Source organism: Macrotis lagotis, chromosome 6 (genome assembly GCF_037893015.1).
Source record: "Macrotis lagotis isolate mMagLag1 chromosome 6, bilby.v1.9.chrom.fasta, whole genome shotgun sequence".
Taxonomy (NCBI): Eukaryota; Metazoa; Chordata; class Mammalia; order Peramelemorphia; family Peramelidae; genus Macrotis; species Macrotis lagotis.
The window spans coordinates 204,176,603-204,199,257 of record NC_133663.1 but is presented as its reverse complement, the minus strand read 5'-3'; positions in this window follow the sequence as shown (position 1 = coordinate 204,199,257).

Here is a 22,655-nt window from a genome sequence, read left to right as displayed (position 1 = left end):
TGAATTTTACAATTTTCCCCCTAATCTTTTTTAAATATAAATTTATTTATTTTCCAACTACATGCAAAGATAGTTTTCTTTCTATTTATTAAAAGAAAGATTTTATTTATTTTCAGTTTTGCAATGTTTCCCCTAATCTTGCTTCCCTCCACCCACTCCCCACAGAAGGCATTCTGTTAGTCTTTACATTGTTTCCATGATATATATTGAACTAAGTTGAATGTAATAGGAGAGAAATCATATCCTTAAGGAAATAAAATAAAGTATAAGAGATAGCAAAATTACATAATAAGATAATTTTTTTTTCCTAAATTAAAGGTAATAGACTTTGGTCTTTCTTCAAACTCCACAATTCTTTCTCTGAATACACATGATATTCTCCATTGCAGACAGACCAAAATTGTCCCTGATTATTGCAGTGCTGAAATGAGCAAGTCCAACAAGGTTGATCATCACCCCCATGTGGCTGTTAGGGTATACAATGTTTTTCTGGTTCTGCTCATCCCGCTAAGCATCAGTTTATGCAAGTACTTCCAGGCTTCTCTGAATTCCCATCCCTCCTGGTTTCTAATAGAAAAATAGTGTTCCATGATATACACATAACACAGTTTGTTAAGCCATTCCCCAATGGAAGGACATTTGCTTAATTTCTGATTCTTTTCCACCACAAACAGGGCTACTATGAATATTTTTATACAAATTATGTTTTTACCCTTTTTCATCATCTCTTCAGGGTATAGACCCAGTAGTGGTATTGCTGGATAAAAGGGTATGCAATTCCAAATTGCTCTCCAGAAAGGTTGGATGAGTTCACAGCTCAACCAACAATGTGTCCCAGATTTCCCACATCCCTTCCAACATTGATCATTGTCCTTTCTGATCATACTGGACAGTCTGAGAGATGTGAGGTGGTACCTCAGAGACACTTTAATTTGCATTTCTCTAATAAGTAGTGATTTAGAGAAATTTTTCCTATGACTAGGGATTGGGGCAGTTAGGTGGTGTGTGGATAAAGCACTGGCCCTGGATTCAGGAGTACCTGGGTTCAAATCCAGTCTCAGACAATAATTACCTAGCTAGTGGCCTTAGGGAAGCCACTTAACCCCATTTGCCTTGCAAAAACCTAAAACAAACAAAAAACAAACATATGACTAGGTATTGCATTGATTTCCTCATCTGTAAATTGCCTTTGCATATCCTTTGACCATTTGTCAATTGGGCAATGGCTTATTTATTAAAAATTTGACTTAGTTCTCTATATATATTTAGAAATGAGTCCTTTGTCAGAGGTACTAGTTATAAAAATTATTTCCCAATTTATTACATTTCTTTTGATCTTGCTTACCATGGTTTTTTCTATGCAAAAATTTTTAATTTAATGTAATCAAAATTATCTAGTTTATTTTTAACGGTATTCTCCATCTCTTCCTTGGTCATAAACTACTTCCCTTTTCATAGATCTGACAGGTAAACTATTCCTTGATCTCCTACTTTGCTTATAATATTGTTTTTTTTATATCTAAATCCTATATCCATTTTGATTTTATCTTGGTATAAGGTGAGAAGTGTTGGTCTAATACAAATTTCTGCCATACTAACTGCCAATTTTCCCAATAGTTTTTATGAAGGAGAGAGTTTCTATCCCAATAACTGGACCCTTTGGGTTTATCAAATCTTTTCCTGCTATTGCACCTAGTCTATTCCGCTGATCCATCACACTATTTCTTAGGCTACTGGACAGTTTTGATGACTGATGCTTTATAATATAATTTTAGATCTGGTAAGGTTAAGTGACCTTCATTTGCACTTTTTTCATTAAATTCCTGGAAATCTGAATACAGTATTCATATTTTTTTTATTTCTCCATATGAATTTACTTACAATTTTTTTCTAACACATTAAAGTAATATTTTGCAATTTTGATTGGTAGGGCACTAAATAAGTAGTTTAATTTTGGTAGAACTGTCATTTTTTATTATATTAGCTAGGCCTATCCACTAGCAGCTGATATTTGCCCAGTTATTTAAATCTCATTTCATTTGTGTGAGAAATGTTTTGTAATTTTTTCAAAAGGTTTCTGAGTCTGACTTGGCAGGTACACTCCCAAGTATTTTATATTTTCTGAAGTTACTTTGAATGGGATTTATCTTTCTAACTATTCCTGATGCAACTTGCTAGTCATGTACAGAAATATGGAGGATTTATGAGGGTTTATTTTATATCCTGCAACTTTGCTAAAGTTGCTAATAATTTCTAGTAGTTTTTAGATGATTTCTTGGGATTCTCTAAGTATACTCTAGGTATGCTTTATGCACTTCACCACCTAGCCAACCCTTTTTTCTTTTTTTTAAATCAAATTCACCAAAGGTTTACTGATTTTATTTTTTTTTTCAGAAAACCAACTCTTGGCTTTATTAATTAGTTCAATAGATTTCCTGTTTTCAATTTTATTCATTTCTCCTTTAATTTTTAGAATTTCTAACTTGGTATTTAGGAATATCATGTCATCTGCAAAGAGTGAGCGTTTTGTCTCTTCCTTCCCAATTCTAATTCCTTCAATTTCTTTTTCTTCTCTTATTGCTGAAGCTAACATTTCTAATACAATATTGAATAGTAGTGGTTATATGGGCATCCTTGTTTCACCCTTTATCTTATTGGGAAAGCCTCTAGCCTATCCCCATTGCATAGAATGCTTGTTGATGATTTCAGATAGATACTGTTTATTATTCTTAGGAACAATCCATTTATTCCTAAATTCTCTAGTGTTTTTAGTAGGAATGCATGCAATATTTTGTCTAAAGATTGTTCAGCATCTATTAATATAATCAGATGATCTCTGATAGGTTTGCTATTGATATAATTAAAACTAACAATTTTCCTAATATTGAAGCAATCCTACTTTCCGGGGATAAATCCTACTTGGTCATAATGTACTATCCTAGTGATAACTTGTTGTAATCATTTTGCTAATATTTTAATTAAGATTTTTGAATCTACATTCATCAGGGAGATAGGTCTATACTTTTCTTTCTCTGTTTTGACTCTTTCTGGTGTCATAGACACCATAATGGTGTCATAGAAAGAGTTAGGCAAAGTTCCATCTTTACCTGTTTTTCCAAAGAGTTTATATAGAATTGGAACCAATTTTTCCTTAAATGCTTGATAGAATTCACTTGGGAATCCATCTGACCCTAGAGATTATTTTCCCTAGGGTATTCAATAATAGCTTGTTGAATTTCTTTTTTCTGAGTTAGGGTACTTAATTTTAGTACTTAATTAGTACTAAATTAGTACTAATTAAGTACTTAGGTACTTAATTTTCATTTAATCTAGGCAATTTATAGTTTCATAAATATTCATACATTTCACTAAGATTATCAAATTTAGTGCCATATAGTTGGGCAAAATTATTCCAAATTATTATTTTAATTTCATCCTCAATGGTGGTGAGTTCACCTTTTTTCACTTATGATACTAGTAGATTAGTTTTCTTCTTTATCTTTTTTTTTTGCAAGGCAATGGGGTTAAGTGGCTTATGCAAGGCCACACAGCTAGGTCTGAGGCCAGATTTGAACTCAAGTACTCCTGACTCCAGGGCCAGTGCTCTACCCACTGCACCATCTGGCTGCACCTTCTTTTTTTAAAGCAAATTCACCAAGGGTTTACCAATTTTAATGGTTTTTCATAAAACAAACTCTTGCTTTTATTAATTAATTCAATAGTTTTCCTGCCTTCAATTTTATTAATTTCTCCTTTAATTTTTAGAATTTCTAATTTGATTATTTAGGAATTTTTGATTTTTTCTTTCTCTAATTTTTTTTTTCATTTGCATGCTTAGTTCATTGATTTCCTCTTTATTTTATTCATGTAAGCATTTAAAGTTATAATATATCCCCTGACAGTTGCTTGGCTTTATTCCCTAGGTTTTGATATGTTTTTTCATTATTGTCATTTTCTAGGATGAAATAATTAATTTTCTATAACTTGTTGTTTGAGCCACTCATTCTTTAAAGTAAGGCTATTTAGTTTCCATTAAATTTTGGGTCTATATCTCCATGGTCCAATATTGCATGTGATTTTTATTGCATTCTGATCTGAGAAAGATGTATTCACTATTTCTGCCTTTCTGCAATTGATTATTAGGTTTTTATACCCTAGTCCATGGTCAATTTTTGTATAAGTGCTATGTCCTTCAGAAAAAAAAAGTATACTCCTTTCAATCCCCATTCATTTTCCTCCATAAGTCTATCATGTCTAGGTTTTCTAACAATCTATTTACCTCCTTAGGTTCCTGCTTGTTTATTTTATGGTTATATTTATCTAAATCTAAGAGCTGGAGGTTGAGGTCTCCCACTAGTAGAATTTTGCTGTCTATGTCTTCCTGTAAATCCTTCAACTTCTCCACTAATAATCTGGATGTCATACCATTGGGTGCATACATACTTAGTACTGAAATTACATTATTGCCTACGGTACCTTTGAGGAGCATATAGTTTCCTTCCTTTTCTCTTTTAATGATATGTATTTTTGCAGTTGCTTTGTCTGAGTTAAGGATTGCTACCCCTGTTTTTTTCACTTCAGCTGAAGCAAAATATATTTTGCTCCAGCCTTTTACCTTTACCCTATATGTATCTCTCTGCTTCAAATGAGTTTCTTGTATACAGCATATTGTAGGATTCTGGTTTTTAATCCACTCTGATATTCACTTATGTTTTAAGGGAGAATTCATCCCATTCACATTTAAAGTTATAATTACTAACTATTGCCCTCCATGCTATCTTCCCTCTATATATTTCCCCTTTTTTCTCTTTATCCATGTCTAAATTTTCTATAAAGTGCTGGTCTTTTCAACAGGAAAAATTGGAAGTCTCCCATTTCATTAAATATCCATCTTTTGACCTGAAAGAGAACTGGAAGAGAACAGTTTTGCTGGATAGTAGATTTTTGGTTGCATTCCAAGCACCCTTGCTCTTCAGAATATCTCATTCCAGGCCCTTCAATTCTTTAATGTTGATGCAGCTAGGTCCTGCGTAATCCTCAACTGTGGCTCCTTGATATTTAAATTGTTTCTTTCTGTCTGCTTTCAGGATTTTCTCTTTTATCTGATAGTTCTGGAATTTGGCCACAACATTCCTTGGTGTTTTCATTTCTGGATCTCTTTCTGGAGGGTATCGATGTATTCTTTCAATAACTATTTTGCCCTCTGGGTCCATGGTATCAGGACCGTTTTCCATCACTAAATCCAGTAATATTAAGTTCAGGCTTTTTTTCTCTTCAATGTTTTAAGGAAGACCAATAACTCTTGGACTGTCTCTCCTCTAACTATCCTCTAGGTCAGTGGTTTTGTTGATGAGGTATTTTACATTTTCTTCTATTTATTCAATCTCTTGGTTTTGTTTAACAGAATCTTGTTGTCTTATGACATCATTAGTTTCTATGAATTCCATTCTTTTTTTTTTTAAGAAGAATTTTCTTCATTTACCATTTGCAACTTGGTCAATTCAATTTTTGAAGGAGTTTTTCATTAGCCCAAGTGTAGTTTTGAGATAATTATTTTCTTTTGGCATTTGCCCAATTGAAGATTTGAGAGAATTATTTTCTTTTTGCATTTGCTCAATTGAGGATCTGAGAGAATTTTTCTCATTTTGTATTTATCCAATTGTATTTTCCAAGGAATTTTTTCCTTGTTATAAGATACTAATTTTTCTCTTGCAAGGTGTTAATTTTCTCAAGTTTCTTTCCCCAATTTTTCCAATTGATTTTTAAACTCCTTCCTTATTTCTTCAAGGAAGTCTTTCTGGACTGGAGACTGGCAAGTAGTCATTGAAAGAATACATTGATCCCCTCCAGAAAAAGATCCTGAAATGAAAACAACAAGAAATGTTGAGGCCAAATTCCAGAACTATCAGAGAAAAGAGAAAATCCTACAAGCAGCCTGAAAGAAACAATTTAAACATCAAGGAGCCACAGTAAAGAATATGCAGGACCTGGCTGCATCAACATTAAGGGATTGAAGGGCCTGGAACGACATATTTTGAAGAGCAAGGGAGCTTGGAATGAAGCCAAGAATCCACTATCCTGCAAAGCTGAGCCTTCTCTTCCAGGGGGAAAAAATGGACATTTAATGAAATGGAAGAATTCCAAAAATCCTGATGAAAATACCAGAGCTGAATAAAAAATTTGGACATCAAACAGGTTCAAGAGACACATGAAAAGGTTAAAAAAAAGGGAGGGGGTGGTAAAAGTAAAAAAAAAGCTACTATCTAATAAGTTAAAACTGGCTATATCCCAGCATGGGGGAAAAGATTCTCCAAAAATCTTGAGAATTGTAACTCTAATAGAGAGAATATACCTAGCCAGAGTGCTATCCAATGGGATGTAACTGGCTTTAACCCCACTTGGGAGAAAGACTCTAATAACTCTCAAGAATTTTAACTCTATTAGATAGAATGTACACACCTAGAAGTGACAGATACTCAGAATTTTCTATGACCCAGACAGAATAATTTTAAAACCACTACCTCCTTAAAAAAGGGGATAGGAAGGAGACAGGAGGAGGAGGGAGGGGATTGAATGGGGCAAATCTCATTACGCTAAGAGGTACAAAATACCTATGGTAATAGAAGGGAAGAAGGGAGGAGATGAGAAACACCTGAATCATCTTCCCATCATACTTGGCTTAAAGTCAACTTATACATACTTAGTTACCTTAAAAAACATCTAACTTTTCAAGTATTAAAAGGGGAAAGGGGAAGGGGGGATGGAGAAAGGTAGGGAGAGTGGGGGGTAAGGGAAACTAATAAAAGGAAGAGAAGGGAAAGGGGAAAGAAAGGGGAGGGCTGATATAGGAGGGCAAGCACATTGAAGGGGGTGAAATTCAGAAACAAAATATTAGGGAATACAGATAAAGGGGGGTGAAAGGGGGAAAATGCAAACATAGGGAAGATAGAAAGGAGGGCAATAAAGAATTAGCAATCATACCTTTGAATGTGAATGGGTTGAACTTTCCCTTAAAACATAAGTGAATAGCAGAGTGGATTAAAAACCAGAATCCTACAATATGCTGCTTACAAGAAACTCATTTGAAGCAGAGAGATACACATAGTGTAAAGGTAAAAGGTTGGAGCAAAATATATTTTGCTTCACCTGAAGTGAATAAAGCAGGGGTAGCAATCCTTATTTCAGACAAAGCAGCTGCAAAAAATAGATAATGTTAAAAGAGATAAGGAAAGAAACTTTATCCTCCTAAAAGGTACCATAGACAAGAAAGCTATCTCAATACTGAATATATATGCACCCCATGGAATAGCATCCATATTCTTAGAGGGGAAAGATGAAAGAACTACACGAAGACATAGACAGTAAAACTCTACTAGTGGGAGACCTCAACCTCCAGCTGTCCGATCTAGATGAATTGAATTACAAAATAAACTAGAAATAAGTTAAGAAGGTAGATTGTTAGAAAAACTAGATATGGTAGACTTATGGAGGAAATTGAATGGGGATAGAAAGGAATATACCTTTTTCTCTGTAGTACATGAAATTTATACAAAAATTGACCATGTACTAGGACATAAAAACCTAATGATCAACTGCAGAAAGGCAGAAATAGTGAATACATCTTTTTCAGATCACAAAGTAATAAAAGTCATGTGCAATGGTGGGCCAAGGAGATATCGAACCAGAACCAATTGGAAACTGAATAACCTCATTTTAAAGAATGAGTGGACCAAAAAACAAAATATAGAAAGAATTAACCATTTTATCCTAGATAACGACAATAATGAAACAACATACCAAAACCTATAGGATTCACTCAAAGTGGCTCTCGGGGGATATATTATAGGTTTAAATGCTTACATAAATAAATTGGAGAAAGAGGAAATCAAGGAACTAAACATGCAAGTAAAAAAGTTAGAGAAATAATGAATTAAAAATTTCCAATTCTAAAAATTAAAGTAGAAATTAAATTAAATTAAAGTAGAAATTAATAAAAATAGAAAGCAAAAAACTCTATTGAATTAATAAATAAAACCAAAAGTTGGTTTTATGAAAAACCCATAAAATTGATAAACCTCTGGTCAATTTGATTAAAAAAAAGAAAGAAGAAAACCAAATAGCTAGTATCATAAATGAAAAAGGTGAACTCACCACCAATGAGGAGGAAACTAAAGTAATAATTTGAAATTATTTTGCCCAACTCTATGCCAATAAATTTGATAATCTAAGTGAAATGGATGAATATTTACAAAAATATAAGTTGCCCAGGTTAAATGAAGAAGAGATTAAATACCTAAACAACCCTATCTCAGAAAAAGAAATTCAACAAGCCATCATTGAATTTCCTAAGAAAAAATCTCCAGGGCCTGATGGATTCACAAGGGAATTCTACCAAACATTTAAGGAACAATTGGTTTCAATTCTATATAAACTCTTTGGAAAAACAGGGAAAGATGGAGCTCTGCCTAACTCTTTCTATGAAACCAATATGGTGCTGATACCTAAACCAGGAAGGGTTAAAACAGAGAAAGAAAATTATAGACCTATTTCCCTGATGAATATAGATGCAAAAATCTTAAATAAAATCTTAACAAAATGATTACAACAAGTTATCACTAGGATAATACATTATGATCAAGTAGAATTTCTCCCAGGAATGCAGGATTGGTTCAATATTAGGAAAACCATATCAATAGATGCTGAAAAAGCTTTTGACAAAATACAGCATCCATTCCTACTAAAAACACTAGAGACTGTGGGAATAAACGGACTGTTCATTAGGATAATTAGCAGTATCTATTTGAAACCATCAACAAGCATTATATTCAATAGGGAGAGGCTAGAGGCATTCCCAATAAGATCAGGGATGAAACAAGGGTGCCCATTATCACCACTACTATTCAATATTGTATTAGAAATGTTAGCTTCAGCAATTAGAGAAGAAAAAGAAATTGAAGGAATTAGAATTGGGAAGGAAGAGACAAAACTCTCACTCTTCGCAGATGACATGATGGTCTACCTAGAGAACCCAAGAAGTCATCCAAAAAACTACTCAAAACAATTAGCAATTTTATCAAAGTTGCAGGATATAAAATAAACCTTCATAAATCCTCAACATTTCTATACATGTCTAGCAAGATACAGCAGGAAGAGTTAGAAAGAGAAATCCCATTCAAAGTAACCTCAGACAGTGTAAAATATTTGGGAGTCTATTTGCCAAGACAGACCCAGAATCTTTTTGAAAACAATTATAAAACACTTCTCACGCAAATTAAATCAGATTTAAATAACTGGGCAAATATCAACTGCTCACGGATACGTAGAGCTAACATAATAAAAATGATAATTTTACCAAAACTAAACTACCTGTTTAGTGCCCTTCCAATCAAAATTCCAAAAAATTACTTTAATGAGTTAGAAAAAAAAATTATAAGCAAATTTATATGGAGAAATAAAAAGTCAAGAATTTCCAGGAATTTAAATAAAAAAATGCAAAAGAAGGGGGTGGTTAGCCCTACCTGATCTAAAAATATATTATAAACCATCAGTCATCAAAACTGTTTGGTATTGGCCAAGAAATAGAGTGGTGGACCAGTGGAATAGACTAGGTGTAAAAGCAGGAGAGGATTATAGTAATCTGCTGTTTGATAAACCCAAAGAGTCCGGCAATTGGGATAAAAACTCCCTCTTTGATAAAAACTGCTGGGATAATTGGAAGTTAGTATGGAAGAAACTTAGATTAGACCAAAACCTCACACCCTTTACCAAGATAGTATCTAAATGGTTACAGGACATAGACATAAAAAACAATACTTTAAGCAAATTAGAAGATCAAGGACTAGTTTACCTATGAGATCTATTGAAAGGGGAGCAGTTTTTGACTAAGGAAGAGATGGAGAACATCACCAAAAACAAACTAGATGATTTCGATGACATTAAATTAAAAATCTTTTGCACAGATAAAATCACTGTAACCAAGATCAAAAGAAATATAGTAAATTGAGAAATAATCTTTACAATTAATAATTCTGACAAAGGACTCATTTCTAAAATATACAGAGAACTGAGTCATATTTTTAAAAGAAAAAGTCATTCCCCAATTGACAAATGGTCAAAGGATATGCAAAGACAATTTACAGATGAGGAGATCAAAGCAATCCATAGCCATATGAAAAAATGCCCTAAATCACTAATTATTAGAGAAATGCAAATCAAAACTTCTCTGAGGTACCACCTCACACCTCTCAGACTGGCCAACATGACCAGAAAGGATAATGATCATTGTTGGAAGGGTTGTAGGAAATCTGGGACACTATTACACTGTTGGTGGAGCTGTGAACTCATCCAAACTTTCTGGAGAGAAATTTGGAACTACGCCCAAAGGGCAACAAAAATGAGCATGCCCTTTGATCCAGCAATACCACTACTGGGTCTATACCCTGAAGAGATGATGAAAAAGGGTAAAAATATCACTTGTACAAAAATATTCATAGCAGCCCTGTTTGTGCTGGCAAAGAATTGGAAATCAAGTAAATGTCCTTCAATTGGGGAATGGCTTAGCAAACTATGCTATTATGTCATGGAAGACTATTTTTCTATTAGAAAACAGGAGGGATGGGAATTCAGGGAAGCCTGGAGGGATTTGCATGAACTGATGCTGAGTGAGATGAGAAGAACCAGAAAAATACTGTATACCCTATCAGCAACATGGGTGTGATGTTCAACCTTGATGGACTTGCTCATTCTATCAGTGCAACAACCAGGGACAATTTTGGACTGTCTGCAATGGAGAATACCATCTGTATCCAGATAAGGAACTGTGGAGTTTGAACAAATTTCAAGGACTATTCTCTTTAATTTAGAATAAAACAGATATCTTATTGTCTGATCTTGTTGTCTCTTATACTTTTTATTTCTTCCTTAAGGATGTGATTTCTCTCTCATCACACTCAGCTTAGATCAGTGTACAACATGGAAACAAAATAAAGACTGACAGATTGCTTTCCATGGGGGGCGGGGAGGGAAGTAAGATTGGGAAAAAAATTGTAAAACTCAAAACTCAAACAAAATCTTTAAAAATTAAATAAAAAAGAAAGATGAGTATTGCATAGAAACCTGAAACATAAGATCTATGAACCAAGTTAAGCTGGAAATGGTTAAACAGGAGTTAGAAAAAAAAGATTAAATATTGACATTTTGGGTGTCAGGGATCTTAAATGGATGGTAATGGGTGATCATTATATCTATTATTATGGGAAAAACACCCTTATAAGAAATGGATTAACCCTCATAGTCAATAAAAGGATGAGAAAAGCAGTACTGGAGTTCAATCTCAAAAATATCTGTTCAAATCCAAGGTAAAACATTTAGCATCACCGTAATAAAATTTTATGCTCTAACAACTGATGATTAAAAGGCCAAATTTGCTCAGTTCTATGAAGACCTACAATGCCTTCTAAAAAAAATAAAAAATTATGTTATATTCATCATAGGGAATTAGAATGATAAAATAGGTAGTCAAAAGCTATTTAGAAATAACAGGCAAGTATGATCTTAAGAAACTAATAGAATTTTATCAAGATAACTAGTTGGTCACAGCAAATTGTCTTTATCAACAACCTGAAAGATGACTCTATATATGGACATCACTAGATGATAAATAACAAAATCAGATTTATTATATACTTTGCAGTCAAAGGTAAAGTGGCAAAAGCATCAGACTGAGGCAACACTATATATAAAGTCCCTAACCATACTTGGGTCCTAATTACTATCCTGATGAGCTCCCATTTGCACTATTCCCCAAAAACCTGGATGACTAGTTTCCATGTATGAACAACAAGAATTCAGGTATAAATTTACCATAAGGGCCACATTTCTGTGTCAATAACAACTGTCTAAAAGTCTGACATGATTACTATTGCTCTGCTAGGATGCTTCAACTTTAGGGGCTGACAGAATCGTCATCGTGTTCCAACTATTGATAGAGAGACACAGTTTTGAAAATATCACATCTAGATTAGGTGTCAAGGCCTTGACTCAAGGCAACAGCTTCACTGTTATAATGCCTGGATCACCACCCCAGGACCTCAACAGCACCTGTATCACATCACAATCACAGTATTAAGGCCACAGTTTACATACTCACCAGGCTTCAAACACTGGTTACATTCCCAACTTTTATATTCATCTTTCATGGCCACACTTGAAACACTGGGCTGAAAGAGTATTTGACAAAATGATCACAAAACCTAGAACACTGAGTAAAGACAATTTCACAGTTGTCTCTTGTTTCCTGACACCCCATGGACTCCTCTAGGCATCACTATATCCTGATAACCAAATAGTACTTCAACCAGACTCACCAAAGATTTGAAGTTCCTTCCTTTGAAAAACTTCAGGCTACAGTTTTATCAGTTACCTACCAATAGTCAACAGTATTATCTAACCTTATCTTTTGGACCACAGTTCTATCAGGTCTCAATCATTAGATCAATAATCTACCAGACTATGACCATGCCAACGTTATATTAGCATCTGAACTCAAGCCTGAGGTTTCATCTGGTCTTAAGAACCATTTGTCCTGTTGGATCATATCTCTAAATCCCACCACCTGATTAGTGTTCTACCAGAGACCTACTTCCAACAGGCTTAAATAATCACTTACATCTGCATTTGGTGCAAATGACAGAGCCAAGTCCCTACTGGGGGGTTGAACACTACACTACATCTTAACTGAAAGCATACTTATGATCCCAATCATTATACAAAGCGATTTGCTGGGTCATGACCAGAATCCAGTTAGACTAACACCATTAGGCTGAAATTTTGACTGGGTATTTATTGCCCACTAAGTCAAAATTCCAATGGTTTTGGAATTTTTGCCTGAGAGTACCACCTCGTACCAACTACCAACCTATAGCTCATTGAGTCCATATTATAAGGCCAAGAACCACTAAATTTTGAGCATTAGGTTGATGGCTCTAAATCACTACAATCATTGGCTTGCCTATTACTGTGACCAGATCAGGTTGGGGTAGTCCTAGACCCAGTAGGTTCCAATGATATAGCAAAATCTGCAGTAAGCCCTTACTACTAAAACAAAGATCAACTGAGTCCCCAATATCTGACCAAATCTAAACTAGGTGAGAATTCTGAGCATCAATCCTCAGTTCTAGTGGATCTGGATCAAAAGATGGGGGTTGCACCAATACATATTCTAGATCTGAGCAATGGAGCAAAGATTCCTTCTAATATTTCTAGTAAACTTTAGCATTAAGATGATGTTGCCCCAGATTTTGATCCTGGACCAGGCTTGGACTGCAAGAAAATATTTTCACTGTGACTTTGGAGATGATTTAGAGTCTTTCATAGTCTCAATCAGCAAGCAGAAACTACCTGAGGTCCATTTATGTACTGGACCACTGAAGAGCACATTCAATGAATCTCAAACATTAAGTTGAAGCTGCACTAGGCAACCCACAATTACATACCTTCAATGGGTCTGGCCCATCAACAGAATATCTGACAATATTTTTCTCAACCCCAACAACCAGATCTCATCCCCATCCTCTTCTGACCACTACTCTAATGACCAGACAACATCTCTACCAGGCCTATATGACTGGAAAACATTAATATCAGGGTTAACTCACTACACTAAATTTGGAATAGAACACTGGACAATAATGTCATTACTGTATCCCCACTCTTGCAAACAAAGGCCTCAATGCTAACCATCAAGTAAGACAAAGCCTGTCACAACACAACTAACAGAAAGGCTTCAAAAAAAGAATGTCCATACAGTTCAATACCATAAAACCATAAACCACAGGGGATGAAAGGCTACAGAACCTGGACATCCAAGTTGGCTTCCCGACCAGATGCAGGTACTTCATCCCTGCTGCAGCAAAAACCTAAAACTTGCCTAAATAATGATCAAGAACCCCAATGAGAAACTACAGTAAATGGTTTATTCCACCTCAGAACTATACAAGTCAACCAGAAGCCCAACAACAATAGTAAAGAAAATCCACCAGGAAAAGGAGGTCCAGCATGGACTGGCTGACCAGAGAAACAGGCCACAAGTCTTCATATGGAGAGGTAGCAAAAGCAGAAGGCTCCCACAAGAAATGTCCAGGGTGGAAAGAAACTGAAACCGTCGACCCTGGAAACAACTGCTACCAGTAGCCAGAAGTCTAGATTCCAAAGTGCGCAGACCAGGAAAACCCAAATCCAGATCCCTAACACTCTCTCCAAAAGCACCAACAAGGTCTCTGAAGAGCCACTGCTCTTTCTCAAAGATCCAGGAAGGGTAGAATGGATAACCCCACAGGTGGAGATCTATACAGAAACCCAGGTTACTCAAGTTAAGAACAAGCAAGGACTATCACACAGCAGGGAATAAAGCCTGAACTGGACTGGGCAAAAGCCCCAATTCAAGAACTAAGGCTAGAGATGAATAAACTTAAGAAGACACTGGTCACTGTAAAGAATTAAATTGTCCAGAGACATCCAAAAAAAGTCAATATCCAAAAAATGAAAGAAGAGTTAACTCCATAATGGAGATTCAAAGGGAAAAAATGGATTTCTCTAGGACTCCTTGAATACCTAGAAAAATATGAAGAGATTTAAAATGAAATTAAAAACTGGAAGAAGGAATTGAAAATCACAAAGAACAAAAAGTAATAAAGTTACTCAAATAACAGATCTCTTGAAAATTACTACAGATTAAACAGTTGATTGCTTTACTCCAATGAGACTGCAAGAAATTTTAGAACTATCAAAAGTATCTTTAAAAATGTCACCCTCCTTGCCCCCAAGGGAAGATATCTGCTATTAGAAACTGAAACGAAAAAAAAAATCAAGTCAAGGACAGATAATTTAAGGATCATTTGATGATTTGTGGAGGGAGTAGTGAATGAACTACTGTCTCACCTAAAACTTGTAACACTCAGAAGAAAAAAATATGCACTTACAACTTCCTATCTACTATTTTTATTTTGTAGGTACTGATTTGTTGTCCCTCCCATTCAAATATAAGCCCCAGGGGTTATCAAACTGTGCATACTCTTTGATCCAGCAATAATACTACTAGGTCTGTATCCCAAAGAAATTTTTTTTTGGCAAGGCAATGAGGTTAAGTGACTTGCTCCAGGTCACATAGCTGCTAAGTATTAGGTGTCTTCGGCTAGATTTGAACTCAGGTCCCCCTAACTTCAGGGCTAGTTCTTTATCCACTTTACCACCTAGCTTCCCCTTCTTAAAGAAATCTAAAAAAAAAAAGAGGAAACACCTATTTGTACAAAAATATGTATACAACTTTTTATAGTGGTTAAGAATTGGAAATTGAAGCAATGCCCGTCAACTGGGGAATGGCTGTTAGTATATAATTGTGATGGAATACTATTATGCTATAAGAAACAACAAACAGGATGATTTCAGAAAACTCTGGAAAGACTCAACATTAACAGTTAAAAAGTAAAATGAACAGAACCAGGAGAACATTGCACACAGAAACAGGAATAACGTATGATGAACTTTAGCGAGTGATTTACGTAATCTCAGCAATACAATGATCTATGGCAATCCAAAAGGACTCATGATAAAAAACAAATGCCATCCAACTTCAGAGAAAGAACTGATGGTCTGAATATGGATCAAAGGATACTATTTTTCACTTCCTTTCCTTCTTCTTTTGAGTTTTCTTCTACAAAATGACTAACATGGAAATGTTTTACTTGATTGCAGAGTTATAACCTATATCAGAGTGCCTTCTCAATTTGTGGGGAGTGTTAAAGAAACAGAATTTGGAATTCAAAACTTAACCACAAATGCTGAAAATTGTTTTTACATATAATTGGGGAAAATATAAAATACTTTTAAAAGAATGTAAATTCTTGAAAAGCCTTGTCATTGCTTTCTTTTTGTATCCCCTAGTATTTACTTAGTACAAAGAATGATGCCTAATAAACATTTAACAGGTACTTGATGACTAATTAAATGTCCTACTATTAACCATATCATCTAATTATTTGGCTGGTTTAGTTTAGGTTTCCTCAATCCCAAAGGGTTGTTTTGTCATCAAATTCTAGAAATAAAATAGTCGTTAGGCAAAAGGCCTTATCCACACCTATGCCCAGTTTTGAGTAGATAACTGTGAAATTTTTCATTTCAAGAATCCCAAATGCATGTTGGTGGAGCTGTGAATTGATCCAATCTTTCTGAAGGGCAAGTTGGAATCATGTCCAAAGGACAGTAAAAATGTACATAGCCTTTGATCTAGCAATGCCACAACTGGGTCTGTGTATCCTGAAGAGACAATGAAAAAGGGTAAAAATCCCACATGTAGAAAAAATATTCATAGCAGCATTTTTGTAGTTGCAAAGAATTGGAAATTGAGGGGATGTCCATCAATTGGAGAATGGCTGAACAAATTATGGTATGTGATGGAACACTACTGTTACATAAGAAATCATGAGGCACATTTCAGAAAAGACTGGAAAGACCTGCATGAATTGATGCTGAGTCAAATGAGTAGAACCAGAAGAATATTATATATGTTAACAACAACAAAGGCTGATGATCAACCATGATGGATTTACTCATTTCAGCAGTATAATAATCAAAGATAATTTTAAAAGACTTGTGATAGAAAATACCATTCATTCCCAGAGAAGGAACTGTGGAGTTTAAATGAAGACCAAAGTTTGTCATCTTTAATTTTTAAAAGTTGTCTTATGTATTATGTCATTTTTTCTCTAATGTTTTCTTTTTTCCATTTGGATCTGATTCTTTTCTCACAATATGATCAATATGAATCTATGTTTAGCATGATTATAAATAAAGAGCCTATATCAGATTGCTTTCTGTCAGGGGGAGGGGGAGAGGAGGAAGAAAAATTGTAAAGCTCAAAACCTTGCAAAAAAATGATTGTTAATAACTCTCATTGCATGTAGTTGGAAAAAAGTATATTAAAAAAAAGAATTCCAAATATATCTCCTCACTTAAGACTCCTGCCCCACTGTGTCTTCTGTTCATTTCACTTTTTAACTGTTAATGTTGAGTCTTTCCAGAGTTTTCTGAAATCATCCTGTTTGTTGTTTCTTATACCAACCAACTTGACTGTATAACTTGCAATGATCACCTAGACCAGAGATGTCAAATAGAAATGGGGCCATTAAATAATATATAAGGTTCTCTATGGTTGGCATACTGACTTATTAGAAAACCATATATAATCATCTATATCATATTTTTATTTTGTTAAATATTTCCCCAAAACATTTTAATCTGACTTGCAATCTACAATGCTGTTTGTCACCTATGTCCTAGACTAAATGGCCTTATTTTCTTTTTCTTTCAACAGCCTAAAATTTACTAATTAAATGAATTTCTTCTTTCCACTAGGTAAAAGATAATTGTTTATCCATAGACCTCTTTACTATTAACTTCTTTCTAATATCAAATACATGATCAGAGTTCAATAATTCAGCATTATAATATTTGAAGACTCGTGATTTCTTTAGTGTGAGCATGGTCACCAGATGGCTTCCAGTCATCTCCTCATGTTAATCTAACCTCCAGACAGTAGTCAGATGAGCAGCACTCCTCTGCACCCATCTTTCCATGGTTTTCTATTACTTACAGGAAAAAAATAAAAACCTGCCAGCTGGCTATTTAAAAGCTTTCCACATTCTAGCTCATCTATATCTCAAGGAATACATATTTTACATTACTCCACTTTAAGCATTTTATATTCCTATCAAACTACTTTATTCATGCTTCCAAACTTGGCATTTTATACAACTCTATTCTTTTGCAAAAGGTAGAACTCATCTGGAATGTAGTCTCAGGTATTTCCCACAGGAAATCATTCCCAACCTCCCTAGATGCTAGTATTTCTTCTGCTGCAAATTATTTGTATTTATTTACATCTTTAAGTGAACAGGTGAAGCCTTTCCATTTTGGTAGAACCTGCCAAATCCCTCAGTCTTAGAGAATCTGCATTCCCCTTTACTCTATTATAAGGCATCAAAGTAGGACTTTGATGAAGGCATCGCTCTATGGAATCTAGAAAACAAAGTAACTTCTTTACAAGAATAGTTTTGTTGGTGTCAACCATCTTTGGTGCCATAAATCTCATTATATATAGAAAACTCATCTACTTCATGAAGTCCTCCCTCTTACCTTTCTTTGGAGAACTTAAACAAAATTTCCCTTATAGTCCAATTCAACTTTAAATAGCATGAACAAGTTAAAGTGAGCAACTCATTTGGATACATAAAAAGTTTCCTAGTTAGAATGCCTAAAGAATGCCCATCTGCATTACTGACAGGGTGAAAGAGTTCTCTGATTAAACCAGAAAGATGTCACTGGTAGAAATACAGTCAAGGGATGGCTAGGTGGTCAGTGGATACAGCACCAGCACTGGAGTCAGGAGGACCTGAGTTCAAATTTGACCTCAGACATATAATTACCTGTGTAACCTTGGGCAAGTCACTTAACCCCACTGCCTTGCAAAAAAAAAAAAAAAAAAAGACAAAAGAAATACAGTCAAAGAAGTCATAATCTGGAAGGCTGCTGCATGAAGCATATAGCAGTTCACTATCTGGGTCTTCCTTTATCAAAATAGGTGAAATTCAAAACAAATTTACCTATTATAAAATGAGTAGGTGTTTTAGGGAAGTAATTTAATACAGGCAGATAAAAGACAAAGAACATAAAACACTTTTCATCCTGATTTCATTTTTCAATCTGGTTTAGAAAGGAAATAATTTAACTGATGTCTGATCTGCTTCAAATTTCTAAATTCTTTTTTTAAAATTTTGGGAGGGAAATCATAGATAAATGTAAATATAAATGATAAATGTAAATTTAAAAGGTGACCTTACACTTTGAATTTGTTTTGTATGTTTGCTATGACTTTAAGAAATGTTTTTTTAAATAAAATGTTATTTTTAAGCTGATTTTGACTTTTTAGCTTGCTGTATTTATATAGGGGTATAAAATATTTGAATGGGCAATTATGAAAAAACAAAATGTCAGAGGCATCAGAGATCAAAATGAAAGTAGTAGGCTTTAAGATGGAAAAGAAAGGTTTTTGCCAGAAACTAAATTCTAGGTACTATTTCCCAAAGTTTTATAGGCTAAAATCTTCCTTACCTACCTTCCTATTTGGATAGTTATTGATCTTTATGAATGTTCAAATCATTCATAATTAATTTTAATTAAAACTAAAAATGAAACTGTTACCTCTACTTCTGTTGTAAATGAAATGGTTAAGTTCACTTGCATAATGTTTAACTATAAAAGAATACTCCAAATAGGGAAGAAATGGAAAAAGAATCTGATTCTGATCTGTTATGAATCACCTCCACATCAACTGAAAGTCCAAGAAAGATTTATGAGAATACTATGCCTTGGGTTTGATTGACACTTGTTTTAAATATGAGAAAACAGGGGTGTGATATTAGAAAACTGGGGTTTTCAGTCAGGGCTGTTGACAGGGACCAGATTGATTTCATACTCTGAAAAATCTTTGTAGCTTTGTGACTTTGAGGTTTTGTGATTGACTTATTAACTTGACAAAACAATTCTTCATCATAGTATGCCAATACCATCCATGGGGTTTTCTTGGCAAAGATATCAGAATGGTTTATTTCCTTTTCCAGAGGATTAAGGCAAACAGAGGTTATGTGATTTGCCCAGAGTCACACAACTGGATTTGAAATCAGGGCTTACCAATTCCAGACCCAGTGATCTCTCCTCTGAGTCTTCTGGCTACCTAAACATTTATTAATATGTGCTAGGTCTGGAGAACTATGTTAGGAGCTGGGATTGAAATAAAAATAAATAAGAAATGGTCTCTATCCTGAAGGACATGCTGTGGATGGATTTATGGATTTGAAACATGGTTTTCTTATTAATGTCTAGATCCCAATGTATTTGGCTTATATGACCTGATCTCTGGACAGGGCTGGATCTGACTCAAGTCAACATACAAGCTACTATAGGCAGATGAACTCTCCCTAGACAAGGGACCCAGTCTAGCTCTACAGGTCACATTACCCCTTTCTCCCTCATTTCCTTCTTTCATTCCCTGCTGTAGAAGACTTGACAAGTACTTTATATTATTTCATACTGAGTCAAACACACAGATAGGAAAATACACCCTCCCACTTATTTTTACTTTCTCTAACCTGATCCTATCTCCTTAATTGTGTCCCATTCCCCTCTACTAAGCCTAGTTTATTACTCATTTTCCTTTATTTCCTTCTTGTGTGTTCTTGTGCCTGTACTTCTCTGGGTTTGAGTGTGTTCTAGTGCCTGTACTTCTCTGGGTTTGAGTTTCCTTTTGTAAAATGAAGAGGGTGGATCACTTAAATCACTTCCAGTTCTAAATTTATAATCACATGCCTTTAGCCCCTTCTTCACAATCAGAAATTATTCAGTTGATAAAATACCTACAAAATCTATTAAATATGAATGAATGAAACTTTAGCCATTAACATGATCTGATAATAATTGGTCTCTCTGAGACCCAGTTATGTTAAGGTCAGCAAAGATGAGGCACAGGTGCTCAAATTCAGTTATCCTCCTACTATTCAAATTCTCCTGCAAAAAAAAAAGTAATAAGACAATGCCTAGGTTAAACAAACTGTGGCATATAAATGTAAAGGAATACTACTTAACCATTAAAAAAAATGGAAAGTGGGATGGATTTGGAGAAACTTGAGATTAGTATGAACTGAAGACAAGGGAGCAGAAATAATGAACAATTTATACAGTAACTTCCTCATAAAGCACTCTCTTCCCCTCCTAAGAGACAAAAGTACAAAATTCAGAATTGAAATTATGTTCAGATATTTAAAAAGTAAAATATATTCACTGGTTATGATTAAATGCTACTGAATAAGAAAAATCTTTTGTAGGAAGTTATTCTCTCCTATAAGTTATCACAGCATATCTTTTATAGTATGGGACACACTAATTTTGGTAGAATAGCAAATGGGAATAAAAGAAATTGCAGTTAGAGCTCACATAGCAGCTAGACTGTGGAGGTGGGAAGGATACAACAGAAGAAAAATGTGTAATAGTCTAGAGCATCAGTTTTCAGATGCTCTATCAGCATTCAGGTCTTCAGTTAAGTTTTTTTTATAAAATGATTCTGAAAAGCTAAAGCTTGGAGCCTAAATGGGGAACTTGGAGCAATGAAAGTTACTCACTTGGGAGATCTCTATTCTCCTTTCTATTGTGAATTGCATAACATTTCAAGAATTTTATTTTCCTTTCATGACTTACCTTCTTAGCCCAGTTACATACACCTTTGTCCCATTCTCTTTGTTTTCTTTGGTTTTATTTATATCATACAAATTTTAATTCTGCATCTGGGCAAACAAATATTACAGTTAGAAATTAATAAAAAGTAATTTGGATGCATGAATGTAATGGAAAATTACTGTTCCATAAGAAACAATGAATATAAGAAACCACAGAAGTTTAGGAAGCCTCTATCAGTCAACAAACATTGATTAAGGAGCTATTACTATGTGCTAGAAAATTGTGCTAAGTCCTTTACAAAACTTATCTCTTGAAAAGTCACAGGGATGGTAAGTAGAACCACAGGAAAATTGACTTGCTATTTCCAGAAAGTGTTGGTCTGATTACAGTTCCTAAAACTTGAGGCAGGCCCTCAACCATCTTCCTGCTCCAAGTCTGACCCCTTCACCCCCCACCAGCTTCGAGTGCCTTCCTTTATTTATTTTGTTTACATTTATACAAGTACATGTCTCCTTATTAGAAAATAAGTTCTTTGAGGTAAGACACCATATAATTTTGGTTTTGTGTTCCGAACACCTACCACAGTACCTGACAGGTAATAGGCTCTTTGAAGGGTTGCATACGAACTGACTGCTTATAATGACTAAAACAGGTTCAAATTAAGAAGTGGGAAAATATACTTCTTTTCACTGCAGAATTATGCATGTAAAATATTACATGCATTCAGACACAGTTGATGAGTTAATTTTACTTAGCTTTTTTATTAAAATTTTTTGTTTCAAGTACAACTTGACTTGGAGGGCAGGAGAGGAAGCTTCACAAAAGAATATGCCAATACTATCAATATTAATAATTTTTAAAACTTAGCTGATCCCTAGGCAATGACTAGATCATGAAACATGCTACTCACTTGTGACAGGTGTTAAGACTCAAGATGAAAATGTTTTAGGGCATTGCCAATGCTAGGAATTTGCTTTTGCTTGGCTTTGCATATTTTTTTTCTTTTTCCATCTAAGAGGGAGGTGGAAGGGAGTATTTTGTTAACCAAAAAACAAGACATCAACAACTCCAAAACTTAAATAAAATTTAAAAATTTTTATTTTTCCATTGCTGTCAAGAGCTATATTAAAATTAATTCCGAGAGTAGTGAGATAACAAAGATCCACGAAAAAATGTATAACGCAACTCAAAATATGAAAATCCCAAAGAAGGTAAAATCAAAATTTTTTGAAACTGAGTAGAAAGGCAAATTCGTTTTAATTTTCCAAAGTACTTTTCCTTTCCCCCAAGACTATAAACCTCCACTTCTTTCCATGGTCCTTCAATTCTCAGCGCAAGTTGCACCTTGTGAGAAGTCTTTCCCAGGCCTCCCC